The sequence below is a fragment of the Arachis ipaensis genome, chromosome B4, assembly GCF_059453495.1.
Source record: "Arachis ipaensis isolate K30076 ecotype BB chromosome B4, ASM5945349v1, whole genome shotgun sequence".
Classification (NCBI taxonomy): Eukaryota; Viridiplantae; Streptophyta; class Magnoliopsida; order Fabales; family Fabaceae; genus Arachis; species Arachis ipaensis.
The window spans coordinates 72,077,096-72,103,342 of NC_142439.1; the positions used below are offsets into that span (position 1 = coordinate 72,077,096).

At 39.5% G+C, this 26,247-nt stretch overlaps 1 non-coding gene across 1 annotated transcript; it reads left to right on the forward strand.

The window, feature by feature from the left end:
* The first annotated feature begins 22,366 nt into the window (after window positions 1-22,366).
* On the forward strand, window positions 22,367-22,473 carry LOC148567886 (small nucleolar RNA R71). Its single transcript, XR_015882125.1, has one exon. It is a non-coding gene; the product is annotated as a small nucleolar RNA R71 (small nucleolar RNA).
* Window positions 22,474-26,247: the final 3,774 nt, after the last annotated feature.

Here is a 26,247-nt window from a genome sequence, read left to right on the forward strand (position 1 = left end):
GTTGATAATCCCGGGTTAGTTAACCCAAGTTACCAAGTGTTAAGGCACTCCACAGAACCTAATCATCCAAGCAGATCCTAGTACAAAGACACCATAGGCATATGTCCTAAGGTCCAAGCTATTGGTGTCTAGCCTTGATCTTTGTTTCTTCTACTTTTGTTGGCACTTTTGGCTTTTTTTTTTTACTTTCTTTTTTATTTGTTTTCTTTCTTCCAAGGATTTCCATTTGCTAAGATTCATAGACAGCATCTAGTTTATACTAAAGAAGAATATTCTACCTTTTATTCATTATTAGTGAGCTAGCTACACCATCAGACATACATACCACCGCTCAATCTTTATTTTATTCCTTGCTAATTGGAATTAATTAACTTCTGTTCAAACATTTCCTTTATTTAATTAAAATAAGGGAACAAGCACACATTCAAGCAAGTAAAATTCACCCAGACACTTAGACTAAACACTTATTTTTAAATTTAAAGACAAACAAATAAACAGAATTCAGACATCGGCATACTAATTAGCAGAGGTACATTCAGACTTCCAATTCAAGCAATTCAAGTGAAAGCATTTAAGTGACAATACAACCTTTTGGCCTCTTTTTCATTGTTCCTCATCTTTCCTGGCCTTGGTGTTCTTTTTGTCTCTGGATGTTGGTGCATAGTCTATCCTAAGGGTTGGTTGTTTTCCTGCAAAACCTTTTGGAAGTTGCTTGCCCCTCAAGCACTTGAGAATTGGTTAGTCTGTATGTGTGCTTATGATTTTTTTGGACTTAAGTTGGTGTGTGAACACCAAACTTAGTTCCTTTCTTACAGCAAAGTGATTCCATACATGAGACATCAAGTGCTTCTAAAATTATAACCTGCGACTAAAATTGAAACAGTTGTTAAGTAGTTTCTCTGCTTGTTTGGAGCTAGTGATCAAACTGAGGGTAGAAAGGTATTTTAATAATTAGTGGAACACCAAACTTAGCATCCCACATTCACCCTTGAATTGTTTTGGTGTGCAATACCAAACTTAGCTCCTTGCGTTGCAGAGAAATCTTCTTAACTCTTTTATTGACAAGCTATGAAAGAAAATTACCTTTGGTTGGGTTGCCTCCCAACAAGCGCTCTTTTAACATCACTAGCTTGACGTTCTCTCCTGTTAGGGAGGATTGTAGTATTTCATGTCCTCTCCCCGCACAGTGAAGCTTTCTCCACTTGATTCCTTGATTATTTCTACATGTTACAGGGAAAGGACCCTTCTAATTGTGAACACTTGAGATAACTGAGATGGAATGGTTGGAAGATGGGGTGGGATTGGTGGATGGTGGATTGATATCACCTTTTCTCCAGGGGAGAAACCTTCTGTAGGGACCTTCTTGTTTCTCCATCCGCTTGGCAATTTCTTTACAAATCTTTTCTCTTCTTCCAGTAGTGCTCCATTGACTCTTATATTAGGGAGATCCTTGTTAGCTGCTCTTCCTTATTCTTGTGGCTTCAGCTCTTTCTTGAACTCCCTTGGTAGCTGTATCTCTTGAAATTCTTGTTTGTTCATCAAGGATTATTTCAGGAGCTTTGCCTCCGGTTCACTGTTGCTTTCCTCCAGGCACATTTTGCTATGATCATCCTTCGGCTCTTTAGGTTCTGGCTCAGATTCGGGTGTAGGTTTGAAAACATGGAAGGTGAGATATTCATCATGTATTCTTAGTATTAACTCTCCTTGTTCCACATCGATAAGCGCTCTAGCAGTGGCTAGAAATGGTCTCCCCATAATGATTGGATGGAGGGAACTTTCCTCCATGTCTAGAACAACAAAGTCTGTAGGGAGGAAGTACTTCCCAACCTTTACCAATACATTCCCCACTACTCCTACTGCCTGTTTTTGAGTCTTGTTGGCAAGTTAAAGGACTACATCTGTGGGTCTCAGCTCATTAATGTGCAGCTTCCGCATGAGAGATAGTGGCATGAGATTTATGCTTGCTCCTAGATCACAGAATCTGATAGAGAGGAATTGTTGTCGGTAAGGAATTTCTCTTATAAAGAAGAAGAATTTCGTTGTAAGCATAGCTCCAAACCAACAAACAACTCTCACATCAAATTAAAATATGGTTTTGTCACAATTAACAAACCCCAATTGAATTTATAACCGGAGTATTTTTTTTTATTATGAGCGTCAAAAGACCTCATAACTTTCCATCCTTTTCTAAAACTCTAGCTAAGGTGTAAGATTAAGCACATTTGGAGACATAGAGGCATTTTCAAACAACTTGAGAAAACTTGCAATTCAAGCAAAAACTCAATTCAAAAATAAATTCATCCCTTATTAAAGCATAGAATGCATAAACACCTTAGTAAACAAAGGAAAATATACCAAGAGGTAAAGAAACTATATACAATGGAACCCAATTCATTCATTCATTATATCTACAGGAGAATGGAAAGAGTTTACCATGTTGGGGTGTCTCCCACCAAGCACTTTTAGTTTAAGTCCTTAAGTTGGACATTGGGAGGCTCCTTGTCAAGGTGGCTTATGCTTGTACCCATCCTTGAACTTCCACAAGTGCTTGTCCTTCAATCGGTTGTCAGAAGTTCCAACCTTCTTCATTAAGCTTTGGTGAGGTTCTTTCCAAGACGTGAGCTCCCGAGAAAGATTATCATAGGATAATCCAGGATCCCATATCTTGTCCCGCACCCATCTTCTAGTTGATTATCTTGACTTTGTCCGGGCGACGAGAAAATAGAATTCTCATGGAAGCACCACACTACTCTCCTAGACCCATTTAGTTCATCATTACACCAATCTATGCTCTCTAATTCCGAGCTTCCCACCATAATGAGCCTAGATTTAGAACGCCAATCACTAAACATCCTCCTTTTTCGCTTGATTCCACAAAGCGCCCTGAGTTGGCCATCCGTTTCAAGTAAACCATATTCATGTGGGATAACACAGCTGCGAGTTAGAAGTTTTACCCACTCAAATGGAGGATCAGATGACGAACTAGGTAGAGGAATTCCCAAAGATCGTGATAAAGCATGCTCTACTCCCGTCCATCCCTTTCTAGAGGTTTCCACCACTTGGTGAGGTTCTTCAAGTTCCCCCTCATGCCAAGTCTCCTTAGGTTCACCTTCTTCTTTACCAATTTCTTCTATTTCTTCCCCATTGCTCTCATCGTAGATAGGAGGTCTAGTGAAGTCTACCTCATCATCAAGTCTAAGCAAATTGGGGAAGGGTTCTTCAAACTCAAAAGGATCATATGTTGATTCGGAATCATCATAGGTAGGAAAGTTTGTTGCTTGGAGCACTTCTTCCAGTTCTTCACTTACATTAGGCTTTGGAGGTTGCAAGCCCTCTTCAACCTTACTTTCCAATGTACTGGGGGAGGGTTCAACAGGATCGTTAAGGGAGTTGATCGAAGTGGGCAAAAAATCATTAGAGATGGAATCCACTTCTTTATCAATTTCCTTTAACTCATTGTTTACTCCTGCGGCATTGCCCTTTTCTTTGATATTCCCTCCACATTCCTTGGAGGAAGTTTCCTCAACTTGGGATTCCTTTATGTACTCAACATATCCTAAACATCCATCCACCACTTCCTTTTGTTCGCTAATCTCTATCTTCTCTTCTTGTTGTGGTTCTTGATTCAATTCTTCTTCCTCGCCATGGAGTTCCATGTTCATATCCTTGCTAAGCTCCGGGGTTGCTTTTCCGCATCCAACAATGGAAGTACTTATGGCGCATGAACTTAGGTGAGATGTTAGGTGACCCACGGCTTCTACTATGCCGGCCACCCTTACTCTTAACTCCTTGAACTTGGTTTCATCTTCCTCTTGTCGCCTTAAAATACGAGATTCAAGGTCTCTCAGTTCTAACATGAAGGCTTCATCAGGAGATGGGGTTGGAAGAGAAAATTCATCAGTTAGGGAAGAATTGTTATAATCGGAAGGTGGTTCATATTGGTGAAGATCTTGAGGTGGTGTATGTGGAATTTGTGGTTCTTGAGAGTATTGGTGCTGGGATGGGAGTTGTTCTGCATGTAATTCTAATGGTGGTTGATATGGTGTGTATAAGTTATGGTCATATGGAGGCGAATGATGGTATGAGGCTTGTGAGTATGGCGTGTGGCTATGTTGAGGATATGTCTCATAGGCATATGGTGGTAGTTCTTGGAAGTCACAAGGAAATTCACCATAGCTAGTGGATTGATATGCATCATAGAACGGCTCTTCTTCATAGTGCATTGGTGGAGGTTGTTGCCATGGAGGTTGGTCAAGTGTTTGAGGCTCCTCCCACCTTTGATCTCCAATTCCTTGATGTACATCCTCGTTGAAGCCTTCATCTCCTACAACATAGTTTGAGCTACACTCATATCCAAAGTGAGAATTCATAGTGATGTGGAAAGTAAAAAAAAAATAAAGAGCAATAAGAAATGAAGAAGACTAAATCCTAAAACTAGCAAAAATCAACAAGTAAACAAAAAAATAAAGCTATTCACAATATGTACAATAGCCAATAACATAGCACCATTGGGCTCCCCGGCAACGGCGCCATTAATTTAATAGAGAGGAATTGTTGTCGGTAAGGAATTTCTCTTATAAAGAAGAAGAATTTCGTTGTAAGCATAGCTCCAAACCAACAAACAACTCTCACATCAAATTAAAATATGGTTTTGTCACAATTAACAAACCCCAATTGAATTTATAACCGGAGTATTTTGGACTCTGGGTCGTCTCCCTAGGAACCAACGGAGTGCATGTGTATTGGCTATAGAGGGGAAAAAGGGGGGTTTTGTTTATGACATGGCAAGGAAATAAGTAAATTGAGCGAGTAAGTAAAGAAAGCAAATTAAAGAACTCTTGGCTAAGAATTGGGTACTTAAGATCACAATCCTAGTTAATACCAATTATCGACAATTATGAGAGGCTAACCCATTAAGTCTACTTCTCGAAGCCTTAAGTACGTAACATTTACTCCTAGACTGGAAGTATGTCAAATAGGCTTAATCACATCCACCCATAAGTCCTAACCTCCCTACCAATTGGTTTAGTAGTGGATTAGCGTCAATGGGCTTCAAATTGATCACACAGGGTTCTCTAATTACCAATTCCATGGTATCCAAAACTCAAGATCACTTAAGTCCCTTGGCCTAGACCAAGAGTTGACAAAACTACTCAAGAACTGAAGAAAATATTTCATCAAACACCTAGAGTGCAATAAAAATTGACATCATAACTTGCAAGGACACTAAAATCTACCACTATTAATTGCAAGAAAAGTAAATTCACAACTCAAATCAACATCAATTAAAGGGACATCAACATTAAAATTGCATTAAATGTAAACAAATCCAACATAAGTGCATGAATGTAAAAGAGAGCATAAAAGTAAAATTAACACTACAAATCATGAGAATCAAGGAGTAGAAGTAAGAGATCATAAAAGAAATGGGATGAGAACATGTAATTAAACCTAAATCTAGAAGAGATTAACCTAACCAAATTCTAGAGAGAAGAGGGAGCTTCTCTCTCTAGAAACTAACCTACATAATGCTATACCTACAACTAATTGCTCCCCCTTTGCTTGGACTTCAATTCTGCATGAAAAACACTCAGAAACAAGTTGGATTTGGGCTTGGGCAGCTCAGAAATCGCCCCCAGCGTTTTACCATTAAGTGGGCCAAGTACGAGTGTTGGCGCGTGCGCGTTGATTGGCAAATCCCCATCCGCGCGGAAGCGGCATGTACGCGTGTGCGTCCTTGTGAGAGACCACTTTTGCGCATGCGCGCCTTGTACGCGTGCGCGTCCATTGGTTCCTTCCAAATCTTTGTTTCTTCATGCATTCTCCGCTTTGCATGCTTTTCTCCTCATTTCTTCCATTCGATAATCGCCTAATGAACCTGAAATTACTTAACAAACACATCAAGGCATCGAATGGAATTAAGGTGGGTTAAAATCACCAATTTAAGGCCTAAAAAGCATGTTTTTACAATTAAGCATAATTTAAGGGAGAATTACAAAACCATGCTATTTCATTGAATAAATGTGGGGAAAAGTGGATAAATCCCCCAAAATAAGCACAAAATAAACCACGAAATCGGGGTTTATCAGAATCCCTTATCAATCACTGTATCACCTATAACACATGGAATGTGAAAATTTCCTGGATCTTTTTTCTTTGTAGGTAAATCCTTCTGGATGAGGGAACTGTATTCCTTGTTTATCACCATTGTTTGTCCCTCCTTCAAGGTGCTCTTCTTAGCTAGCAGCTGCTTCATACATTTGATGTAGGTAGGCATCTGTTGGAGGGCTTCAAGGAAAGAGATGTTGAAATGAAGAGACTTAAATATGTCCAGGAATCTAGTATATGTTTTCTCCTTCTTACTACCCTTGAGTCTCTGAGGGAATGGTGCCTTAGGCACATAAGGTTCCAGAATTTCCTCCTCTCTTGATTCTTTCCCTTGTACAGGTTCATTTTCTTGTTCTTTCTCATCCAAGTTTCCCTGGGAACTTCCTCAGCTATGCTCTGTTGTCTTGCTGGTACCTTCTTCCAGAATTTCTCCATTTTTAAGAGTGATTGCTGTAACGACCCAACTCTCAGTATGCCATGGTCATACAAGAAGCCAAGTATTACCAACTTGTTCTTCCTAATTATTAACTATTACTTAATATATGAGTCTGTTCCTTGTTAGAACATTGCCAATTTTACGACTAACTTTTTTTGTAACTTATATCGTTGCGAGCGAGGGAGTAAAATATATAAGCACACACTGATAGAAATAATAAGGAAGCATAAAGAAACATAGAAACACAGCTGATAATATACATCATGTACACTATAACAAAACATGTAGCGTTCACAAAAAATCAAGTCAGTTTACATCCTCGTTATCCTACGTAGTTAATATATATATGACACTCCCAGGGCCTGGCCCATACAAAAAGCCGCTAAACTGGCACCCAAGCTAGCCTAACCACTATATAGCTCCTAGCTCTCGGGTGTACTAACACAAGTGAGAGACTAACTAACTGATAATGTCAGACTAGAGTGTCATCAAAAGAATGCCCCTTCTGCTGTCAAACTATCTCTATACGTGGCCATTCGGAGAATCGCCATGAGGCTCGTCCATCTCCTCTTCCTGCTCTATCTTTATCTCAGGATTCTCCTCCTCTTCATCATCATCTGCAGCTACAACTATACCCTCAGATCCATCAGAAACACTGCTGTCGCTATGTACAAAACCATTCGCGAGCACAGGTCCGTTCGTGTATATAGGAGCTACCCCACCGTCCGGTAGTGCCGGCTCATCAGGCTGTGGAAAGTCAGGGATCGGCTCAGGAGGAAAATCCCACTCTGGTGGTATCACAGGTACGTAGTCACCAGCTAACTCGGGGTTATCAGGAATGATAGGCTCAGGTTCCACCTCATTCAAAGGTTGAGCTGGTATAGGGTGTCCGGGATCATCAGGAAAAGGATGTCCAGGTGCGTCAAGATGTAACCAGAATAAGGGAAAGTCGTAAGGAGCATCGGGGTCAAAATGCGGGCTAGACAGAGGATGTTGAAAAGCTCGATTAGGTAACGCATATCGTCTAATACGAGGCTCCAAACCCATAATGAAGTAACTGTGATGTACCGGATCCTCGTAGACGTAAGGGTCCTCGAACTCATAGAAGATCACGCCCGTCTCCATCTGAGGGGGAGGAAGGGAGAGAAGGGGGTAAGAACTGGGGAGTTCTTAGTATGGTCAGGGTTGTTAGTTGCATTCATTTATTCGATTTTGATTAGTAGATGGATAATAGAATACAGTAAAGTAGTAAATAGAAGTTAAAAATAGATAGAAGAACAAAGAACAGAATACAAGCAGAAGAGTACAAGAAGATAAAGCTCAGACTTAGCACTCAAGCAAACAAACATAAAAAAATAGATCACACTCAAGTAGGAATGCAACAGAGAATAATGCGCAGACAAGAATGATGCATGCCTAGTCCTAGTACAGGCCATGAGCTCATGTGTCGGTTAGTACCTGCATTCCCGACATTTATCCGGTCACGAGTTCACGATTTCCCGGATACGATCTTCCGTTCAAATAAATGTGCATATAATTATTAGCAGCTCTATTGAGACAGCCTTTGCTTTCTACTCGCAGGAAATATACTCTTGGGAACGGAAAATTGCTGTAGGTATCCTAGTTTCCCTACAAAAGCTCTTGGGTTGTTTTAAGAAACAGATAAATAAACATTATCTCTTGCGTTGCATTAAGCAACAATTAAGCAAACAATATCTCTTGGGTTGCCGCAAGCAACAAATAACTTTTCTATAAGCCTTCTGCCTTTAGTCCCTTTACCCTGCTCTGATTTCTCTATTTAACATATGTATTTAAAGCTTATGTAAATTTCGGTATGAATAGTTAGCCTGTCCCAAGTATAAGTTCATTAAGTCTATACTAGAACAGTTTAACTTTTCATATAATACCTAACCCTAGTCGCAACTCAAGGACTAACTATGTTGCCCTAGTTTGTTCGCTAGTCTCTGTCTGTTTTTCTGTCATTAAAATTTTACAGACTTTTTCTTCGATTTTTATCTTTTCTTCAACTTTTTATATTTTATTTATCTTTGCCTCACTAATACGTTCTTACTACTCCCTAAGTGTTTTATGAAGGTAATTATGAGATTCTGCGCTTAAAGTTGTCTTTCTAAAGCTTTTATAGAAAACTGTCTTTTCCGTATTATTTTATTATTTTTATTAAAATATTATTTTTAATTAAATATTATTATTTAATATTTTATTATTATTTATTATTTTATCATTAATTTTCGAAAATTACCTTACCTTTTACTTTTAACCTTTAAATTTACTTTTTACCACCCGTAACTTTTAATATTTCTACTTTAACCACCCTAACTTTCAGAAATTACTAAATAAGCCCTTAAACACCAAAATTTTTACTTCCTTGCCCTTTTAAGGATCTAAATCCTGTTCTTCATTGTTCTTCATCACACTCAAAGTCTTCTTCATGTTCTTTATATATTCTTCAGATTCTTTCTCTATTTTTACCCGTTTTTCAGTCTTTTCAGCAACCGATTTTTACTATAATTCATAATAAATTAGCAGCCACTAAAACCCCATCTTTTCTACATGATTTCAACACAAATTGAACCTCAATTTAAGTCTAGGGTTTCTTTTTCCAGCTGCCCCAAGAACATGAACTTTAAAGTTTGAATTTCATCAAATTTCATCAAAATTTCACCAAATTTTCACCAAGAATCAATCATATATGCAACCAATTTTTAGCACATCCAAATCATACAAAATTCACACAACTCAAACACAAATAATCAAGATTAATTTCGTGACACCCTACCTGGTTTTGATGCTCCTAATTCAGCTAGACTTTCAGGTGGTCCTTAAGCACTTTTTCCTCCTAAATCACATCAAGAACAACTTTAAATCCAAAAACTCTCAACTAACCAAATCTCACTCAAAATGTTAGGAAGTGATTTATAACCGTATACTTTCTGGAAGTTCACGTTTCTTGGCCCTCAAGTCAAGTTAAGCATGATTCCTAAGGAAGAACATCAAGAAAACACATGTTTAAGCATGTTTCCTTGAAACCGAATCAAAAGAGAGATGGTGCAGCCAACTCACCTTGATTCCAGCCTTGATAAGTCATAAGATCATGTAGAGAAATAAGATAGGATCATTTCGGTCGGATTGGAATTTTGATTTGAGTTTTAGTTCAGCAGAAATCAAGCTTTGAAGATTTGGAACTAAGAACTTTTCTCTCTTTTTCTCTCTTCCTATTTTTGGCCACAGAGTGAAAATGAGCCAGCCTTGGGGATTTTGGGGGTGTAGGGTGAGTTTTGATTGGTTGTCTTGGAGGTGGATTAAAATATTATTAAAATATCTCAGCTGTATAACTACTAAAACTAGATGTATCGGAACACTTGTAAAAATATCTCTAAAAATTATTTTCTAAGCTACTAGCATAAATGACACTAGTAACATATTTATTATGAGAATAAAACATATATAATGAGGCCTTAGCATTGCTAAAGTCATCAGAGAGTCCTGGTGCTAAGCTGCACCAGTAAACTGTGAACCCGGTTAAACCGATTTTCTATTTTTAACTAAAACTGACCAGGTAACCTTATAATATCATTCAAGAAGCTTCTAATATTAATATAATGATAATATCATCCTATTATCTCTCTTCTCTCATAAATCGAGTCCGGTTTGTCAAACTGAGACTATTTACGAAAAACCGAATCAAAACTCCTAACCGATACGGTTCAAAAACTAGGTTCTTCATGACCGCATTATCGAGCATGCCTCGGAAAAGGTTCTAGCTTAAAGATAACATAATTACAATGAGGATTGAGATACTTGATGATATATCAAAGGTTTTCCCCTTACTAAGTGATGAGCGGATATTTTATACGCTTTTTGGGGTTAATTTCATATAGTTTTTAGTATATTTTAGTTAGTTTTTAGTTTATTTCCATTAGTTTTTAGGAAAAATTCATATTTCTGGACTTTACTATGAGTTGTGTGTTTTTTTGTAATTTCAGGTATTTTTCTGGCTGAAATTGAAGGAGCTGAGCAAAAATCTGACTCAGGCTGAAAAAGGACTGCTGATGTTGTTGGATTCTGACCTCCCTGCACTCAAAGTGGATTTTCTGGAGCTACAGAACTCGAAATGGCATGCTTCCAATTGCGTTGAAAGGTAGACATCCAGGGCTTTCCAGCAATATATAATAGTCCATACTTTGCACAAGGATAGACGACGTAAACTGGCGTTCAACGCCAGTTCTTTGCCCAATTCTGGCGTCCAGCGCCAGAAAAGGATCAAAAGCTGGAGTTGAACGCCCAAACTGGCACAAAAACTGGCGTTCAACTCCACAAATGGCCTCTGCACGTGAATTGCTTAAATCTCAGCCCCAGCACACACCAAGTGGGCCCCAGAAGTGGATCTCTGCATCATCCATCATAGTTTACTCATTTTTTGTAAACCTAGGCTACTAGTTTAGTATTTAAACAACTTTTAGAGACTTATTTTGCATCTCATGACATTTTTTAGATCTGAACTTTGTACTATTTGACGGCATGAGTCTCTAAACTCCATTGTTGGGGGTGAGGAGCTCTGCTGTGTCTCGATGAATTAATGCAAGTATTTCTGTTTTCTATTCAAACACGCTTGTTCCTATCTAAGATGTTCATTCGCGCTTAACTGTGATGAAGGTGATGATTCGTGACACTCATCACCATTCTCAACCCATGAACGTGTACCTGACAACCACCTCCGTTCTATATCAGATTGAATGAGTATCTCTTAGATCTCTTAATCAGAATCTTCGTGGTATAAGCTAGAATAGATGGCGGCATTCATGAGAATCCGGAAAGTCTAAACCTTGTCTGTGGTATTCCGAGTAGGATTCAAGGATTGAATGACTGTGACGAGCTTCAAACTCCTGAAGGCTGGGCGTTAGTGACAAACGCAAAGGAATCAAGGGATTCTATTCCAACCGGATCGAGAACCAACCGGTGATTAGCCGTGCTGTGACAGAGCGCGTGAGCGTAGTTTTCACTGGAAGGATGGAAGGTAGCCATTGACAACGGTGATCCACCAACATACAGCTTGCCATAGGAGGACGTGCGTGCGTGAACAAGAAGACAGAGGAAAGCAGAGATTCAAAAGACAAAGCATCTCCAAAACTCCAACATATTCTCCATTACTGCATAACAAGTAACCTTTAATCCATGCTCTCTTGTTTATTTGCAATTCAACTGATAAACATAATTGACTTCCTGACTAAGATTTACAAAATAACCATAGATTGCTTCAATCCAACAATCTCTGTGGGATTCGACCCTTACTCACGTAAGGTATTACTTGGACGACCTAGTGCACTTGCTGGTTAGTGGTACGAGTTGTGAAAAGTGTGATTCACAATTCGTGCACCAAGTTTTTGGCGCCGTTGCCGGAGATTGTTCGTGTTTGGACAACTGACGGTTTATTTTGTTGCTTAGATTAGGAAAAATTTTTCTTGGTTTAGAGTCTCTTATCATTGTTTTTGGTTAAAATTTTAGAATCCTTATTTTCTCTTTCAAAAAAAAAAATTTTTCTTTTCGAAAAGTAATTTTTATTGAATTTTTCTTGTTTTTCTTGTGTCGTTTCAAAACATTAGTTTTCAAAAAATTTCTTATTCAAAACAAGTGTTCCATTCATAGCTCAATTAGTTAGAACGTGGTGTTTATGTTCATGGTAATTGGCTATCATATTTTTAAAATCTTTTTCAAAAATATTTTTTTTCTATTAAATCCTGTGCCAAACTTTAAGTTTGGTGTTTTCTTGTTGATTTTTCAAAAAAAAAATTCGAAAATTTATTTTGGTTTTCTAAAAAAAAAATTTTAAGTTTGGTGTTCTTCCTTTGTGTTCTTGTGTTCTTGTGAGTCTTCAAAGTGTTCTTGAGTTTTCCTTGTGTCTTGATCTTAAAATTTTTAAGTTTGGTGTTCCTTGGTGTTTTCCCCCCAAAAATTTTCGAAAACAAGGAGCATTAGATCTAACAATTTTAAATCTTGTGCTATCTTATTGTTTTTCTCTCTCTTCTTAAAATTTAAAAATATCTTTTCTCTCTATTTTAAAGCATCTTTTTCGAAAATCAATTTTTAAAATTCAGATTTTTTTTAAACTTCCTAACCACTTTCTCTCTCCTCAATTTTTCGAAAATCTTCACCCACTTTTATTTATTTTTATTTTATTTTCGAAATAAATTAATAAATAAATAAATAAAAATATTTTCTCTATTTTACATCATCTCCCTTTCTCCATCATGGACCTAAGCGGAAATAAACAGTCCAGGAGGACTCTGGGGTCATATTCTAACCCCTCTACTGCTTCATATGGGAGTAGCATCTGCATACCCTCCATTGGAGTCAGTAGCTTTGAGTTGAATCCTCAGCTCATTATCATGGTGCAGCAAAGTTGCCAGTATTCCGGTCTTCCACAGGAAGAACCTACAGAGTTTCTGGCACAGTTTCTACAGATTGCTGACACAGTACATGACAAAGAAATAGATCAGGATGTCTACAGACTATTACTGTTTCCATTTGCTGTAAAAGATCAAGCTAAGAGGTGGTTAAATAACCAACCTAAGGCCAGCATAAGGACATGGAAACAGCTGACAGAAAAATTCCTGAATCAATATTTCCCTCCAAAAAGGATGACACAGCTAAGGCTGGACATCCAAGGCTTCAAACAAGGAGATAATGAATCTCTTTATGATGCCTCGGAGAGATACAGAGAGATGCTACGAAAATGCCCCTCTGAAATGTTTTCAAAGTGGGTTTAGTTAGACATCTTCTACTATGGGCTTGCAGAAGGAGCTCAGATGTCTCTAGATTACTCAGCTGGTGGATCTATCCACATGAGAAAGACAATTGAAGAGGCTCAAGAGCTCATCGATACAGTTGCCAAGAATCAGCATCTGTACCTAAGCAGCAACCCCTCCATGAATGATGAGGTTAAAACAGTAACTGCTGAACTCAGTCCTGTAAAACAAGCTGCTGAATTCAATCAGCAATTGGACTTCCTAACAAAGCAGCTAGCCGAATTTAAAGACAGGTTACAAGAGACAAGGATGGCTAATATACATATGGACGAACAGTTTAAGCAAACAAAGCAGCAGCTGTCAAGGCAAATAGCAGAAGAATGCCACACAGTTCAACTAAGAGGTGGGAAAACATTAAATACCCCACCTCAAGGCAGCAAAAAGCTAAGAAATGAGCAAACCACCCAAATTTCACCTGAGGACAGTAAGAGCCCAGGGAAAAGTAATTCTGGAACTAAAACGCCAGAAAATTGGTGAAAGGCTGGCGCTGAACGCCCAGACCATGCTCAGGACTGGCGTTCAAAGCCAGAAACAAGGCAGGACTGGCGTTCAACGCCAGAAATGGGCAAGAATTTGGCGTTGAACGCCCAAAATGGGCAAGATCTGGCGTTGAACACCCAAAATGGGCACAGTTCTGGCGTTCAGACGCCAGGAGCAGACAAGGAGCTGGCGTCTAGTTTCACTCCAGCTTCTAACTTTGGCACTCAACCGCCAGTGAGGGATCAGACACACACAAATGCTGATAACAACCCCTCTAAAAAGGCTTCTTCAACCACTTCTGTAGGCAATAAACCTGCAGCAACTAAGGTTGAAGAATATAAAGCCAAGATACCTTATCCTCAAAAACTCCGGAAAGAGGAGCAGGATAAGCAATTTGCTCGCTTTGCAGATTATCTCAGGACTCTTGAAATAAAGATTCCATTTGCAGAAGCACTTGAGCAAATACCTTCTTATGCCAAGTTCATGAAAGAGATCTTGAGTCATAAGAAGGATTGGAGAGAAACAGAAAGAGTTCTCCTCACTGAAGAATGCAGTGCAGTCATTCTGAAAAGCTTTCCTGAAAAGCTTAAAGACCCTGGGAGTTTTCTGATACCATGCATATTAGAAGGTAATTGCACCAAGACAGCTTTATGCGATCTTGGGGCAAGCATCAACCTAATACCTGCATCCACTATCAGAAAGCTTGGTTTAACTGAAGAAGTTAAACCAACCCGGATATGTCTCCAACTTGCTGATGGTTCTACTAAATACCCATCAGGTGTGATTGAAGACATGATTATCAGAGTTGGGCCATTCGCCTTTCCCACTGACTTTGTTGTGCTGGAGATGGAGGAGCACAAGAGTGCTACCCTCATTCTAGGAAGACCCTTCCTAGCAACTGGACGATCCCTCATTGACGTCCAACAGGGGGAAATAACCCTGAGAGTCAATGATGATGAGTTCAAGCTGAACGCTGTCAAAGCCATGCAGCATCCAGACATATCAACCGACTGCATGAAAGTTGATCTTATTGACTCCTTGGTAGAAGAGATCAACATGGCTGAGAGTCTCGAATCAGAGTTGGAAGACATCTTTAAAGATGTTCAGCCTGATTTGGAGGATTCAGAGGACATGAAAGAGCCTCTGAAATTTCTTCTGAAAGAGGAAAAACCTCCTAAACCCGAGCTCAAGCCATTACCACCATCCTTGAAATATGCATTTCTGGGAGAAGGTGATACTTTTCCAGTGATCATAAGCTCTGCTTTAAATTCACAGGAAGAGGAAGCACTTATTCAAGTGCTAAGGACACACAAGACAGCTCTTGGGTGGTCCATAGGTGACCTTAAGGGCATAAGCCCAGCTAGATGCATGCACAAAATCCTATTGGAGGATAATGCCAAACCAGTGGTTCAACCACAGAGGCGGCTAAATCTAGCCATGAAGGAAGTGGTGCAGAAAGAGGTCACCAAATTACTAGAGGCTGGGATTATTTATCCTATTTCTGATAGCCCCTGGGTGAGCCCTGTCCAAGTCGTCCCAAAAAAGGGAGGCATGACAGTGATTCATAATGAAAAGAATGAACTAGTTCCTACGAGAACAGTTACAGGGTGGCGCATGTGTATTGACTACAGAGGCTCAATACAGCCACCAGAAAGGATCATTTCCCTTTACCATTCATAGACCAGATGCTAGAAAGACTGGCAGGTCATGATTATTACTGTTTTTTGGATGGCTACTCAGGCTATAACCAGATTGCAGTAGATCCCCAGGATCAAGAGAAAACAGCATTCACATGTCCATCTGGAGTGTTTGCTTATAGAAGGATGCCATTTGGGTTGTGTAATGCGCCTGCAACCTTCCAGAGATGCATGCTCTCTATTTTCTCTGATATGGTGGAAAAATTTCTAGAAGTCTTCATGGATGACTTCTCAGTATATGGAGACTCATTTAGCTCCTGTCTGGATCACCTGAAACTTGTTCTGAAAAGATGCCAAGAGACCAACCTAGTTTTAAACTGGGAAAAATGTCACTTCATGGTGACTGAGGGGATTGTCCTTGGGCATAAAATCACAAACAAGGGAATAGAGGTGGATCAAGCAAAAATAGAGGTAATTGAAAAATTACCACCACCTGCCAATGTTAAGGCGATCAGAAGCTTTCTGGGGCATGCAGGATTCTATAGGAGGTTTATAAAGGATTTTTCAAAAATCGCAAAACCTCTAAGCAATCTGCTAGCTGCTGACACGCCATTTGTGTTTGACACAGGGTGTCTGCAGGCGTTTGAAACGCTGAAAGCTAAGCTGGTCACAGCACCAGTCATTTCTGCACCAGACTGGACATTACCATTTGAGCTAATGTGTGATGCCAGTGATCACGCCATTGGTGCAGTACTGGGACAGAGGCATGACAAGCTTCTTCATGTCATTTATTATGCTAGTCGCATTTTAAATGATGCTCAGAAAAATTACACAACCACAGAAAAGGAATTACTTGCAGTGGTTTATGCCATTGACAAGTTCAGATCATACTTAGTAGGATCAAAAGTGATTGTGTATACTGACCATGCTGCTCTTAAATATCTACTCACAAAGCAGGATTCAAAACCCAGGCTTATCAGATGGGTGTTGCTTCTGCAAGAGTTTGATATAGAAATAAGAGACAGAAAAAGGACAGAGAACCAAGTGGCTGATCATCTGTCCCGGATAGAGCCAGTAGAAGGGACGCCCCTCCCCTCTCTTGAGATCTCTGAAACTTTTCCGGATGAGCATTTATTCGCCATTCAGGAAACCCCATGGTTTGCCGATATTGCAAACTATAAAGCTGCAAGGTTCATACCCAAGGAGTACAACAGTATACAAAAGAAGAAATTAATCACTGATGCAAAGTACTACTTGTGGGATGAACCTTATCTCTTTAAGAGATGTGCAGACGGAATAATCCGTAGGTGTGTGCCTAGAGAAGAAGCACAGAGGATTCTATGGCATTGCCATGGATCACAATATGGAGGCCATTTCGGAGGTGAGCAAACAGCCACCAAGGTCCTCCAATGTGGCTTCTATTGGCCCACACTCTATAAAGATTCCCGAGAGTTTGTACGTAACTGTGACAGTTGCCAAAGAGCTGGCAATCTGCCTCATGGTTACGCCATGCCTCAACAAGGAATCTTGGAGATTGAGTTGTTTGACGTATGGGGAATTGACTTCATGGGACCTTTCCCACCATCATACTCAAACACTTATATTCTGGTGGCAATTGATTATGTATCAAAATGGGTTGAGGCCATTGCCACACCCACCAATGATACTAAAACGGTGCTGAAGTTCCTCCAGAAATATATCTTTAGCAGGTTCGGTGTCCCTAGAGTACTAATCAGTGATGGGGGCACTCACTTCTGCAATAAACAGCTTTACTCTGCCATGGTTCAGTATGGGATTCGCCACAAGGTGACTACTCCATATCATCCACAGACTAATGGGCAAGCTGAAGTCTCTAATAGAGAATTAAAGAGAATCCTGGAACGGACAGTAAATACCCGTAGAAAGGATTGGGCACGGAGCTTGGATGATGCTCTGTGGGCTTACAGAACAGCATTCAAGACCCCTATAAAGACCTCTCCATACCAACTCGTGTATGGTAAGGCATGTCACCTGCCCGTGGAATTGGAACATAAGGCCTACTGGGCAACCAGATTCCTAAACTTTGATGCCAAATTAGCAGGAGAAAAACGATTGCTCCAGCTAAATGAGCTAGAGGAATTCAGATTCACAGCTTTCGAAAATGCCAAGCTTTACAAAGAGAAATAAAAAAAGTGGCATGACAGAAAGCTGTCATCTAGAATCTTTGAACCAGGACAGAAGGTTCTGCTGTTCAACTCTAGACTCAGGCTATTCCCCGGGAAACTGAAATCCCGGTGGAGGGGACCATACGTGATTACAAGCGTATCACCATATTGTTATATAGAGCTTCAAGATATTGACTCTGACAAGAAGTTCATTAACAATGGACAGAGAATCAAGCACTATCTTGAAGGCAATGTTGAGCAAGAGTGCTCAAGGCTGAAGCTAGATTAAAAGCTTAGCAAGGTCCAGCTAAGGACATTAAAGAAGCGCTTGTTGGGAGGCAACCCAACTTTTATTTTCATGGTTTTTCATGTTTCATTAGGTTCATGATCATGTGGAGTCACAAAATAAATATGAAAAATTGAAAACGAAATCAAAAACAGCAGAAAAAAAATCACACCCTGGAGGAGCATCTGCCTGGCGTTCAACGCCAGAACAGAGCATGGTTCTGGCGCTGAACGCCCAAAATGGGCAGCATCCTGGCACTGAATGCCCAGAACAAGCATGGTTCTGGCGTTCAACGCCAGAAATGGCTAGTAAATGGGCGTTGAACGCCCAAAATGGGCACCAACCTGGCGCTGAACGCCCAGAGTTGTGTGCAAGGGCATTTTGCATGCCTAAATTGGTGCAGGGATGTAAATGCCTTGACACCTCAAGATCTGTGGACCTCACAGGATCATTTCAAGATCTGTGGACCCCACAGGATCTCCACCTTCCCTCCTCATAATCCTAGTTTTTTTTCCACATCTTCTTCTTCATCTATTCCTTCTTCTTTTGCTCGAGGGCGAGCAACATTCTAAGTTTGGTGTGGTAAAACAATTATGTGAAGGATCTATAGCTCAGTGGTAGAACATGTGGCTGCAAATCAAGAGATCCCTGAGATACCTCAGGGGATGCACTTCCCTCCACATAATTATTGGAAGCAACTGATGATAGAAATACCAAAAATCACTAGGAATCAAGCCACAAAGGCAAGGAAGAGACATAAAAGAGCTCAAGAACATCATTGGTTCCTCAAGAAGGAAATGCCATTATCACTAAGGTGGACTCGTTCCTTGTTCTTACTTTCTCTGTTTTTCGTTTTCTCTATGTTAAGTGCTTATCTATGTTTATGTCTTCATTACATGATCATTAGTAGTAATTAGTGTCTATTTTGATTTTATCCCCAATTAAGTCATAGTCTATTTTTCTCATCATCAGCAAACATGAATAATATAGTAGATCTTTTGAATAAGAGGCAATAAAATGTCGAGTTTTAATAAGAGAAATTCTAATTAGTTAAATGTGGTGGCAATGCTTTCTGTCTTCTGAATGAATGCTTGAACAGTGCATATGTCTTTTGAATTTGTTGCTTAAGACTGTTAAATATGTTGGCTCTTGAAAGAATGATGAACATGAGACATGTTATTGATAATCTAAAAAATCATAAAAATGATTCTTGAAGCAAGAAAAAGCAGCAAAGAACAAAGCTTGCAGAAAAAAAATAGCGAAAAAAAAATAGAAAGAAAAAGAAAAAGCAAGCAGAAAAAGCCAAAGCTCTTAAAACCAAGAGGCAAGTGCAAAAAGCCAATATCCCTTAAAACCAAAAGGCAAGGGTAATAAAAAGGATCCCAAGGCTTTGAGCATCAGTGGATAGGAGGGCCAAGAAGGAATAAAATCCTGGCCTAAGCGGCTAAACCAAGCTGTCCCTAACCATCTGCTTGTGGCGTGAAGGTGTCAAGTGAAAACTTGAGACTGAGCGGTTAAAGTCAAGGTCCAAGCAAAAAGAAGAGTGTGCTTAAGAACTCTGGACACCTCTAATTGGGGGCTTTAGCAAAGCTGAGCCACAATCTGAAAAGGTTCACCCAATTATGTGTCTGTGGCATTTATGTATCCGGTGGTAATACTGGAAAACAAAGTGCTTAGGGCCACGGCCAAGACTCATAAAATAGCTGTGTTCAAGAATCATCACACTGAAATAGGAGAATCAATAACACTATCTGAATTCTAAGTTCCTATAGATGCCAATCACTCTGAGCTTCAATGGATAAAGTGAGATGCCAAAACTGTTCAGAAGCAAAAAGCTACTAGTCCCGCTCATCTAATTAGAATCTGAGCTTCACTCAAAGACTCTGAGATATTATTGCTTCTCAACTTATTAGTCTTCTATTTTATTTGTCTAGTTGCTTGAGGACAAGCAACAGTTTAAGTTTGGTGTTGTGATGAGCGGATATTTTATACGCTTTTTGGGGTTAATTTCATATAGTTTTTAGTATATTTTAGTTAGTTTTTAGTTTATTTCCATTAGTTTTTAGGAAAAAATCATATTTTTGGACTTTACTATGAGTTGTGTGTTTTTCTGTAATTTCAGGTATTTTTTTGGCTGAAATTGAAGGAGCTGAGCAAAAATCTGATTCAGGCTGAAAAAGGACTGCTGATGCTGTTGGATTCTGACATCCCTGCACTCAAAGTGGCTTTTCTGGAGCTACAGAACTCGAAATGGCATGCTTCCAATTGCGTTGGAAAGTAGATATCCAGGGCTTTCCAGAAATATATAATAGTCCATACTTTGCACAAGGATAGACGACATAAACTGGCGTTCAACGCCAGTTCTCTGCCCAATTCTGGCGTCCAGCGCCAGAAAAGGATCAAAAGCTGGAGTTGAACGCCCAAACTGGCACAAAAACTGGCGTTCAACTCCACAAATGGCCTCTGCATGTGAAATGCTTAAATATCAGCCCCAGCATACACCAAGTAGGCCCCAGAAGTGGATCTCTGCATCATCCATCATAGTTTACTCATTTTTTGTAAACCTAGGCTACTAGTTTAGTATTTAAACAACTTTTAGAGACTTATTTTGCATCTCATGACATTTTTTAGATCTGAACTTTGTACTCTTTGACGGCATGAGTCTCTAAACTCCATTGTTGGGAGTGAGGAGCTCTGCGGTGTCTCGATGAATTAATGCAAGTATTTCTGTTTTCTATTCAAACACGCTTGTTCCTATCTAAGATGTTCATTCGCGCTTAACTGTGATGAAGGTGATGATTCGTGACACTCATCACCATTCTCAACCCATGAACATGTGCCTGACAACCACCTCCGTTCTATATCAGATTGAATGAGTATCTCTTAGATCTCTTAATCAGAATCTTCGTGGTATAAGCTAGAATAGATGGCGGCATTCATGAGAATCCGGAAAGTCTAAACCTTGTCTGTGGTATTCCGAGTAGAATTCAAGGATTGAATGACTGTGACGAGCTTCAAACTCCTGAAGGCTGGGCGTTAGTGACAAACGCAAAGGAATCAAGGGATTCTATTCCAACCGGATCGAGAACCAACCGGTGATTAGCCGTGCTGTAACAGAGCGCGTGAGCGTAGTTTTCACTGGAAGGATGGAAGGTAGCCATTGACAACGGTGATCCACCAACATACAGCTTGCCATAGGAGGACGTGCGTGCGTGAACAAGAAGACAGAGGAAAGCAGAGATTCAGAAGACAAAGCATCTCCAAAACTTCAACATATTCTCCATTACTGCATAACAAGTAACCTTTAATCCATGCTCTCTTGTTTATTTGCAATTCAACTGATAAACATAATTGACTTCCTGACTAAGATTTACAAAATAACCATAGATTGCTTCAATCCAACAATCTCTGTGGGATTCGACCCCTACTCACGTAAGGTATTACTTGGACGACCCAGTGCACTTGCTGGTTAGTGGTACGAGTTGTGAAAAGTGTGATTCACAATTCGTGCACCACTGATCTTCTGGAGAAATCCGTACTTTCATAAAAGATCTCGCGTTTTCGAAAATTGGGGTTGTTACAATTGCCTTACATTCTTCCCATTTCACCTTCTTCATTTTCTCTCTTGGATTTTTCTCAGTGTCACTTGGGAAACCATCAGTGGACTTAGAAATCTGCTGAGAGAGGTGTCCCACTTGAGATTCAAGCTTCTTAATAGTCTCTCCTCGACTTTTCAGACTATCTATCACTTCCTCCTTGAAGTTTTTCATGTCTTCAGACTCCTTGCAAAGATTTACAAGCATGGCTTCAATTTTGGATATTCTGTTATCATCATGTGGTGATGGTTGGTTGGAATTGGGGTGTTGAGAATGGTTATCTTGGTTTTGGTATGGTGGCTGGGAAGAATTGTTGTATGGATGTTGATATGATCTTGGGTTGGATTATTGGTAGGTGTACTGGTTAGTGTTATGAGGTTTGTGGTCTTGGCCTTGGTTTTGTTGGTTTCTGCACTCAAAGTTTGGGTGGTTCCTCCAACCAGGGTTATAGGTGTTAGAATATAGATCATGAGCTTGCCTAGATGAATTTCCAAGGTAATTGGCTTCCTCCCAGTTAACTCCTTCCTCTGTATCCAACTCTCCTCGAGGTGATGGTTAGGTATGGATGGCTGCAGCCTGATTCTTCTCCAATTGCTTGGTCAAATCAGCTAGTTGCTTGGTAATCATCTTATTTTGGGCCAAGATTGCATCCATGTGGTTTAATTTTATGACTCCTCTGTTGTTGCTTCTGTCTGAGACATAAAAATACTCATTGTCAGCCACTGTCTCTATAACATCAATGGCTTCTTCAATGGTCTTCTTGTTGTTCAGGGAGCCTCCAGATGAATAGTCTACAGCTTTCTTTGATTCATAGGAAATCCCTTCATAAAAGATGTGCAATTGCACCCACTCATTAAACATCTCAGGGGGTATTTCCTTGTTAGATCTTTGAATCTCTCCCAGGCTTTATACAAAGTTTTACCATCCTGCTGTCTGAATGTCTGCACCTCAGTTCTCAGTATATTCACTCTTTGAGGAGGGTAGAACCTTGCTAAGAATTTATTCACCACATCCTCCCAGGTTGTCAAGTTTTCTTTGGAAAATGATTCTAGCCATTTGGATGCTTTGTCCCTCAAGGAAAATGGAAACAGTAGCAATCTATAGGTGTCAGGATAAACAATTGTTCTGCACGAGGGTGATGAATTGATGCTTCAATTCGAAATTATTAGCATGGATAGTTGGCTTTTGAATGCTGCTACCACAGTTTCCTGGGCTTGGATTGATATAGGAGCCTAAAACTCTCCTCTCTTGTCCAGCAGGGTTGGCTGCACCTCTTCTGGCTTGATTGTTCACCTTTTCTTTATGATGGTTTTCCATATCATCCTCCATGTTTATATCCAAATCTTCCTCTTCTTCCTCTACACCAATGGCCTTTTTTCCTCTTGTTTCCCTTCTCAATATGAGGAAGGTTCTTTCTGGTTCACTGTCAAAAGAGGTTGAAGCCTCTCTTCTACCTGTCATACAAGTACCAAAACAAGCAGCACCCAATAAGTGAAGATTTCACAGTTAATGAAAAAGTGTCGTTAGAGCAATTGAGGCAATTAATCAAACAGCTAATGAGTTAGTGGATTAGTTTTGCTGGAAAGTAAAGAAATAAAGAAAAATAAAGAGACACTAAAATTGCAAAAAGTAAATGTAACAGCAGAAATTGAAATTCAATTAACAAAAGAAAAAAAATGCTCAATCTAGTTATCCTCCAATTTAGTAATTGTCAATACAAAACTAATCACCGGCAACGACGCCATAAACTTGATTCACTCGAAAACTGTCTCTCAATAATTTCCTACTGGCAGGTGCACCGGATTGTCTTCAAGTAAAAAGTCACTATAGCGTGAGGTCGAATTCCACAGGGATTGGTTGGTTGATCAATGTTAATTGGAGAATTGTGCTAGTTGAGTGAAATCAAAATTGGGTTGAGATTGAAGAATGTAAATTTGGCGGGAAACTTAAATTGTAAGAAATTAAATGAAAAAAATTAAAGATCGAGAAATTAAATGATAGAAGCTTAAATTGCATGAAATTAAATGGGAATGGGGATTAAGCATGAAATTAAAGAGCAAAAAGTAATGAGAATGGGTAAGATCAGAGTGAGGGATTCATTGGGGTCAGGAGATGTGATAATTCTCTGAATCAAGTTCATTTTCATCTCTTTCTCAATCAATGCATTCATTGATCTTCTTGGCAATCTTAGGTGATTAGATCCCAATTCCTTGGCAATCTAATCTCTCTAAGCATGAACAATTGCCCAAATTCATAGATCAAAGTATTGGTAGAATTACATGTCACTATATCCATCCAAACCCCAATCTAATCCAATGTGAGAAAGCAATTCTAGCATGATCTCCTCATTCCTCTTCCAAGATTCAAAAGAGATCCAATTATGGATAACTTCTTTCCCAAGATAACTATCCAATAGGATGAAGAACGAAAGCTTTCTAGCAAAATCAAGAGAAAAGAAAGAAGAAGAAAAATGAAAACTAATATTGATCCATTGAATTACACAGAGCTCTCTAACCCAATGAAAGGGGTTTAGTTGTTCATAGCTCTCAGAATGTAAAATGGAATTGAAAGATACCTTCAAAATTGAAAGAATTGCAGCAAATTAAAATTAGCAGAGTGTCAGTATCTCTCTCCGCCAGCTAAAAAATTTTCCCAACTAACTTGAATTCTAATCTATTTATACACTTTCTTTAATTGATCTTCAATCTCTGAATTGGGCTTTTGGCCTTCATTGAATTGGGTTGAAGTTGCTCCAATTGGTTTCCCTTGCTGTTGAGAAGAGATCTGCTTGAATTGCAAAGTTCTGATGCTCACGTTGGAGTCCACGTTTGAGGCCCAACATTGAATCAAACGCCTCTTTGAAAATTCAGTTCTGCTTGCTGTCATTGGCGTTTGACTCAATGTTGGAGTGCCAACGTTCTTCTACCCACGCGTACGCTTGCCTTGCGCTTTTGCGCCCTTGGAATCAGAATACGCATCCACACGTATGCATACGCTATGCGTGCGCATGGATGCAAAAATCCCAATTTCCAACTTTGAAAGCTTTTAGAAGAACGTTGGCCTCAGCATTAGACTGGCAACATGCCCTCCAATGTTGGCCTATCCACGCGTGTGCGTGGATTCTCAAAAGTTAAGCTCGCGCGTACGCGCTATAGACGCGTGCACGTCATTGCCCTTTTTCAAATTCAGGATTTTGAAATGAAGATCGCGCACGTTGGCCACCAACGTTTGAGGCAGCGTTGTTGGTCCAACGTTACCCATCTACGCGTACGTGTCAGCCACACGTGCACGTGGATTGTCAGAATTTCCAATCCACGCGTGCGCGTATAGCACGCGTGCGCTTCGCTACAGATTTTCCAAATCTCCAGAAAGCTCATTTTAGCACAACGTTAGGGGTAACGTTGGCATGTCAACGTTCCCTCCAACGTGGGCATCAGCTAATTATGCAGAGAATTCCTCTGCCTCCCTCTCAATATTTGAGGCAACGTTGGTGGTCCAACTTGGCCACCAACATTGCTTCTTCTTCATCCTTTTCATGCTCATTCTTCAACTTCCTTCCATGCTTTCCTTCACTTGTCATCAATCAATACATGCATCAAAGTCTTGCTAAAGTTATGGGAATTATCATCATTCTTAGAACCCAAGTAATTATAGCATAATTCTCATGAAATTGCATCAAATTAACCATGGTTGGATGAATCTAGGCATACATGAATTTCTAACCCAATTGCTTACTTATAGCTCAAAAAAGAGCATAAAACCTTCTGAAAACAAAGAAAAAGGCTAGTGAAACTAGCCTAAGATGCCTTGACATCATTGATAAACCCTATATTTAGGGATTATCTTGTGTTGAATTTAGAGGATTTTGTCAACCTTTCTCCCATTTATCTAATAAAATAGCATGGTTTTGTAAATTCTCCTTTAATTATGCTTAAGAGTGAAAATATGCTTTTTAAGTCCTTAATTGTTTAATCTTGATTTACCTTTGATTCCATTAGATGCCTTGATATGTTTGTTAAGTGATTTCAGTTTTAGGAGGCAAGGATTGGAGCAAGGGAATGAATGAAAAGCATGTAAAAATGGAGAACTCATGAAGAAATGAAGGAATCGCAAAAGCTGTCAAGCCGACCTATTCGCACTTAATCTGCCATAACTTGAGCTACAGAGATTCAAATGATGCGGTTCCAGTTGTGTTGGAAAGCTAACATCTGGGGCTTCGAAATGATATAAGATTTGCCATAGTTTCTACACGTATAATGATGCGTACGTGCACTGTACGCGCACTCATCATTGCTGCCATATGATCCATTTAAAGCAATACGTGGCCAGCGAATTCTAAAGCCTTGTGGGCCCAATCCAACTCATTTCTGATGCTATTTAAGCCATGGATTGAAGGGGAATCAACATACTTTACATACTTTTGATTATTAGTTTAGTTTAGGTTAGTTTTAGAGAGAGAAGCTCTTACTTCTCTCTAGGATTAGGATTAGGTTTTAGATCTAGATTAGGAATTCTTAGATCTAGGTTTAATTCATGCTTTGATTTACTTTTCTCTTTGTAATTCTTCTCCTTCTACATTTCCTCTCTCTAGTTTTGCTTTTAATTCTTGTAATCCCTTACTTTTATGTTGATGCATTTTTGTTCTTCCATTTTCCTTTAATGTAATTTATGATACATGTTCCTTTATTGTTCATTTGATTTGTTGTTGTTTAATTCCTTGCAATTGAGTAGTGTAG